Genomic DNA, 7,215 nt, shown 5'->3' on the forward strand with positions numbered 1-7,215 from the left:
ATTTTGTCAAATTGTGCTTAAAACGTGCATCTTTCTTTCTGACCAGTACCGTTTGGTCTAATGGCATAAGTCTCTCCTCGTAAGTGAGAGGTCGTGAGTTCAACACAGAACAGACTCGTTGTAGCATATTAGTTATTTATTTGATTAAAAAAAACATGTATCTTTCTCCCCTAAGTAAGTGGAAGTCGTGAGTTCGACTCACAATTAATAAACTCGTTGTTACATTTGAATTATTTGATTGATAAAAAAATAAAATAAAAAAAACCATGCATCTTTCTTCAACATTTGACAACCCCTTCTTTCCGAAGCGGAGTGCCCCGACCTGACTTGAGATGGCCCAATAACTCCTTGAGCTGGGCCAACCTGTTTCAGTCACAATCAGAGGAATGTTCTCGTGTCCGGCGACGGCCATGACGGAGATGGCGGCGTCAACCATCATGTCGAAGAGGTTCCGATAACAGACTCCGGTGGCCATGTCGTCACAGAAGCTGAACGGGTGCTCCTGAAAGAGAGGGAACCTGATCAGAATCTCGCTCTAGAGGCGGTAGAGGTTGTAAGGGTAGACGTTGATGAAGGAGGAGTTGGTGTCGCGGAGGAACTGGAAGAGCAACCGAATCACCGTCTGGAGCGGCGTGTCGATGAACTACGCGGAAGAGGGAGGGAATGGCACCGTGACGACGTTGACGAAGGAAAAGGTGGTGGAGATGGCGATCTTGCAGATCCCGAGGTTGAGGAGCGCCAGGTGGTCATTCTGGATCGCCGGGAAGGTTTTTTTGGGTATGTGGGTGTTATCTGGGTACCCACGGGTATTACCCGTACCCAGTTCATCACCCCCATGGGTTTTTTGTAACATACATATACCCACCCATTGCTAAAAATGGGTATACCCATTACCCAAAATTAAAACCCAATACATATTTTACCCATGGGTTTTAATGCCATCTTTAAACCGGAGAAAGAGATCGTGAAGCATTTCTTGGAGATGTGGAAGATGTGAGAGAAATGGAAATGAGAGAGAGAGAGAGGAAAGAAACAGAAGTTGGTCAAGAACGTGGTTAAATCCTGCACAGATTGTGTATAACACCTCTCTAACAAGGTTTCATATCCTACACTAACAAGATTTAATTTTCTATCCCAAAACAATCTAAACCACCAAACACTTGTTTGGATATTTTTCTGTCCCATACCGGTGCTAATCCAAGCAAATAAACGCAGCCATATTCAATCTCTTCTTACCCCGCATATATATTTTTTAATTTTAAATTTAATTTATTCACCCATTTGCAATACACACAATATCAAGCTCTGTCAATAGCCATTGAACTCCAAAAAAGAAAAAGAAATTGAAGAAAACCACAACATTAATATCATTTGGGTAAGTGAAATCACCAACTGAACAAAAAATCACATTAAAGTATAAATCTCAATTAAAGAACAGAAAAAAACTCTCTAACTTAACTCATTGGTATCTGTCGATGTCAAGATGCACAATGTTTGTAAATGTATCTCTACTTGGAAAAAGTTCCGACGCCGATGAAAAAAAAAAATCAAATATAAGTGAGCAACTAGACGTGAAAATTTACATACGAAATCGACATGAGAAATAATGAGTAAAAGAATAGACGAAGTGTAACGCCCCAAACTGCACCTCCTCAGTTAAGGCCCGTCACAGTGCCGCGAGTCTCAAAAGGAGAAACAGAAGGCAGTTAATATAAGAAAACATTTAAGAAAAAGACAACATAAGCGTAAGATTATTGAGGTGTAAAATCTTTATTTTTCTCAAAGTACTTTAATTCACCAAAGGGATGTTTAAAAATAATGAACCCAAAGGAATACAGTTTCCCAATAAGAGTATCACAACACAAACTTATAATAGGATTGAACGCTTTCATTCCTCTCAAACTTAATTTAAGAAATTACCAAATATTAACGAACTTCAAGAAATAGAATTACGAATGAGAATACAACAAAGCCAACATAATAGAATTTTGGAACAAGAAACTCCAGTATAAAAATATAAGGTAAGCATCGAAACAAGATACCGATCATAAACATGCACACCTAGCTCCTCACCACTATCCCGTCCTAGTGCACAATACCTACATTCACAAACTGTTGTAGGGGTGAGCTTTCGTCCTCGCTGCTCAAGGAAACTACCCATGACTAGGTTTGAAAACCTAAAGTGGAGCTCTAGTATGAAAATATGTTTAAAACCAAATTTATAAGGAACGACAAACATTTGAAAAGAATATTTCATTTTCAAATAAATGTGGCGCCATAAATCTGTACCTGATGGCCGGTCCTTTTCTGGACCCACTATCCAACTTACCTCACTATATATGTGTACAACAGGTAAGTGTAGCGAGAGTGTCCACTTACGCCATATCGCCTAGAGGAAGTGCCACACCACAAGCCTTCCACTCCTCGGGTAACTGGAGTCCCTAATGTCCGACATTTAAACAGTAAATATCTTATCGAACAAGTATAAGAAATCACGACGACTAATTGCCAATTGTCAAATCAACTTTTCATGTTTTAACCAGAATTGACCACCGATCAATATTTATAATCTTTTTCACCAATTTCATAACCAATTCCACAACCGAAATCTCTTTCGATTTCCATGTCTCTAGCATATTAGCCATTTTATCTCACAAACTCAGCGTAGCAATTCTGACTCAACATTACTATGGACCATAGTATTAAAATTACAACTTTCCACAGCTAAGGGCAACAAACTTTTCTAACTCCAAGTTTCAAAATCAATGAACCATGTGTGAACTCAAATAACAAATTTCCATATATATACACACATACAGTGGCGGAAGCATTCTTGTGGCTATCAGGGCTATAGCCATACCCAAAATTAGCTGAATCAACAACTGATGCATATATAGTTGCCTATAGGAGTATTAGCCATACCCAGAATTAGCCCATTAAAAACAAATAGCCCATGGGCCACAACCCAAATTAACCCACTAAATATCAAATAGCCCACAACCCAAATTAACCCATTTCTCAAATTCCTCAAACCAAACCGCAGTCTATCATTCATCATCACTCTCTGTCACTCTCCTCCTCCTGCTTTCTCTCCTTCTCCTCCTCTCCTCCGCCGTCACCTCCAGCCCTCCACCGTAACCGACGCCGGCGATGCGCTAACCAGACAAGTCGTATCAAGCGCCGCCGAGGAGGACGAGCTCCTCCACACGGACTCGCGGAGAGTCATTTGACTCACTTCTCAAACTTCAAAGTGACGTTCTCCAATCTCAGTCCTAAGGAGTTTCGCCGGAATTTCCTCGGGCTTAAGAAGAAGGGTCGTCTGCGTCGACTCTGGCTACCAGCCGCCGTTAACAAGGCTCCGATCCTTCCGACGAATGATCTTCCCACCGAGTTTGACTGGCGCGAGAAATCTTCAGGTATGATCTCTTAAGGATTGGCCGATTGAGATTAGTTTGTTGATTGAACTTTGTGGAGGATTGGGAATTTGGGATTATTTTGTTGAGGGTTTGTTGACTCTTGCCGTACTTTACATTGTAGAATCCACTCGGGTTGTTCCACGGCTACGCAGTAGTGCAATACTCTACGTAGAGGATAATCTGGCTTTATGGCGAAGAGCCGAAGATTGAAGTGATTTGATAAGTGTTTTGTTTGTTTCAGCTTCGTTAAAATTAGCACTCTATTCTATATGTACACTGGTGATATTAGATTGTGTTAGATACAAACCTCAAACAAAATTTTTTGTGTCCATACAAAATTAGCCATACCCATTGTGCAATCCTGGTTCCGTCACTGCACACGTACATATATATAGAATTTACTTGGGACGATCTGATACCATCCTTACAAACAGTCAAGGAAGCAGTACTCAACCAACATCACTTTATTTTCAGTCCTTAATGATCAAGAACCAGGATTATAATAATAGGGTACTAGCTCAGTACCATCCAACTTCTTCGTGACTTAAAAGATGATCTTATCATCTAGCTAACTTTAATTAATCAATCATACTATTACCACATCAGTATACTATAACAATAAATCTAAACCAATCATCAAAAGATCACAACCAGTCTTCCAAAGTGTGATTAAACGGGGGGTATATAACTTAAACTGAAAACAGCCAAATGACAGCCTTTACTTTCCTCACAGCAACGTACAAAGAGTTCTTCCATTCCTCATCTTCTCCACCAGTCACCAATTCTAATATTATACATACCCAAACCTCAGTTACAAATAAAGTCCATCAAAGTAAGCAACATAGCGATCAAATTTCCAGAAGTCCATACTTACTAGAACTATTTAGCACGTTCTTGCTTCTGTTCAAAAATAAAAACTCAATAGCAGCTTTGTATCTGGATGAGGAGCACCTTAGCAGTAGCTAAAATAGATTCCTCCTTCAATCTCCCTTTGTCCAAGTCCTCTCTTGATCGACTGTGTGTATAAGAGCACAACAAGGTTTCAACATCAATGATCCAACAAATAATAACCCATCAGTCAATTTTGAATTTTACCTTCGGATTAATATAGTTCAAGGCGGAATCCCTTCATACTAGTCTGCTTCTAATGAGGAACACCACGCTAGTTAGACCAATCCTTCCTCTGCTCTCCCTATCCACACTTGATAACAATTCGCTCAAAGCCAAAGATGATGAGCTAACACCTTGACAAATTTAACTTGATCGATTCAGCCCCGTACGCCCCAAAGCATAGAACCGAACTCGGAAACGAACCGAGGAAGACCCAAGAGTCACCGGACCGAGTTCTTCGCGGGTAGAGGAACCAGAACCGACTTGGAGAGCGCTGGAGTTTCTAGGTTGGTATGAGTCGGTTGACCAGCTCCCCTCGTTTATATAGCCTTTCCTCAAATAACATTGCACGGTTGTGATTAAGAGGTAACAAGTTTCTAAGGCCCAGATAGTACCATACATATTTTCCTTTTTCCCTAAATAATTTCTGAAACTCTAATCTTCGACAAGTCATAACAATTGGCCTGTATGTCTGAAGAATTTCCTGAGCTTCCTCACTGACTAGTTAATAATGTACTCGACCTTGTAAAAATTCCTGAAGATCTCCTCGAGCACATTTAAAACCACCGAGGTCGATAAAAATTTATTGAACGACCTCAAATTTTCCGGGTGTTACACGAAGCATCAACCAAAAAAAAAAAATACAAACAGTTCATCTTATGTTTAAGTTGAATGATAGTGTCTTCAAACTTCATAAAATGACAAAATATGATAAATTATGGGTTAAGGTTTATGAAGTACATGTTTATAAAAATTAAAAAAAATTTGTAATTTGTAATAACTTATTCTCTTTTTCTGTAATTTTACATCAGGGTATATTGGTCTTTCAATTAATCAACGTGTGTATTGAACAAAGTGGTTTGTGGGTGACAATAGACGCACCTTTTATGAAATTCTAGTATATCATATGGTATAACATGTCTCATAAAATGTGTGGTTATCATTAATTGAATAAGCAACTAAATAACCATGTAATGACCATTTACCCCTTCAAAAACCCCCATATGTTATACAATTAGACACATTTGCAATAGGTATGTCATACCATGTAATACCTCGGAAATTCGATATTAGTTTTTAATATATTCTTGGGAATTTTCCAGTGATTTATTTCTTGAAAATACTTTATTTTGAAGGGTCAAGAGTTGACTTTCTAATCTGTTGGGTTTCTCTAGAAACTTCCTTCACGAAAGTTGTAGAGCACGATGATATGAGTTCGTAGACACGTGGCAGCAGAAGTGATGATATGAGTTCGTAGACACGTGGCAGCAGAAGTGTTGTGGCTTTCGGGAATTTTTAGTATAAGTAGAAAGTGGGGGGGTTTGATTTTTGGAAACCCCTAAAAATTAGCTGCCAAGCCTCTTCAGTTTCTCTCTCGTCCTCCCGACCCTCACACGTAGCTTCACCCACGCCGGAGCGATCTCTGCCGTTGGGCGACGGCTGACCACCAAACCGCCTCCGTTAGCTCCACCTCGTCCTCACCTAGACAACCGTGCCAATCTTCCCCGTCGACTACAAGCAACGACGGTGCAGCGAAGCCGGAAGCCACTGCATCTCCGGTCGGAATTCTCTCCTCCGACGACGTCTAGTGACGAGACCTACCTCGTTGTGGTTGTCTCCTCCTCACGACTCCATAGTTGGGTGGGTGGCGCCAAGCTCGAGCTAACGTGATGGAACTAGCAAGGCTGTTTTGGCCGGAATCTTGAGTTCGATGGCGACGAGGAGCGGTAGTAGGTAAGTGTCGTTGTCCTCTCTTTCTGAGTGTGTCTGTGCTAGTTATAAACTTGAAGCTGAGTTTTCAAACCTCAAATTGCAGTTTGAGGCAGTGAGTTTGCGGTGATGTTTCGGACCCAATTCTGACCCAATTGATCTTGACCCCAGGTATAAGAACTGCTCACCTTGTTCTGAGCTACTTTTTTGGTGTTGGAAGTTTGTCCGAATTGTGAAGTTCTTAAGGGGCGCGTGGGGTCCACTCGCCGCCATTTGTGGTGGCACGTGGCAGCGCGTCGGGTAGGGTGTGTAGGTTCAGTTGCTTTGGTTAGCTAGTTCTTGTTGATGCGAGCATGTTGGTATATTATGAGATTAGGTAAAGTTTGAGTAAGTTTTGCTTGTTAGATTCTATGTTATAGTAGACTTGTGCGAAGTGTGAGCTATGAGAATCCAAAGTTAGGCAGCGGGGGAATGTGGTTAAGTGTTTGACGACCTTGGGAGGTCTCGAAAGAAGGTTGTTTTTTTTGGGCAAATCATGGGTTAAGGCTTGTTAAGGGTGAAATGTTCTTTTTGTTAAGTGGTTAGTAAGTTATTAATTGTGTAATTATAGGTAGCTTGTGGAGTTGATATTTAAGCTTGGCTCTTGTGTTGTGTTGAAGACGCAGTGGGATTATTTCGGTGAGTAAAATCTCATCAAGGTTCACTTTGTGACCTATTTATTTATGGTTATAATGTTGATGAAAATATTGATGATGATGATAATGTTGATGAAAATGTTGATGATATGATGATTATGATGATGATAATGTTGATGAAAATGTTGATGATATGATGATTATGATGATGATAATGTTGATGAAAATGTTGATGATATGATGATTATGATGATAATTATTATGATGAGGATTGTGATGATAATGATTATGATGATGATGATTTAAAAAAATTATGTTTTCCTTTTTGTTTGTTTTAAAATATA

The 7,215-nt window shown here is 39.9% G+C and overlaps 1 non-coding gene across 2 annotated transcripts; it reads right to left on the minus strand.

The window, feature by feature from the left end:
* Positions 1 to 4,074: 4,074 nt before the first annotated feature.
* LOC101296172 lies at positions 4,075 to 4,842 on the minus strand. 2 transcript variants are annotated; one of them, XR_184076.1, is made up of 3 exons: positions 4,512 to 4,842; positions 4,291 to 4,431; positions 4,084 to 4,200 (listed from the first exon to the last, which is right to left on the minus strand). It is a non-coding gene; the product is annotated as an uncharacterized LOC101296172 (transcript). The 2 variants fall into 2 exon arrangements; XR_184075.1 differs by having other exon boundaries at positions 4,075 to 4,431.
* Between the last annotated feature and the right edge of the window lie 2,373 nt (positions 4,843 to 7,215).

The sequence above is a fragment of the Fragaria vesca genome, linkage group LG2 (genome assembly GCF_000184155.1).
Source record: "Fragaria vesca subsp. vesca linkage group LG2, FraVesHawaii_1.0, whole genome shotgun sequence".
Lineage (NCBI taxonomy): Eukaryota > Viridiplantae > Streptophyta > Magnoliopsida > Rosales > Rosaceae > Fragaria > Fragaria vesca.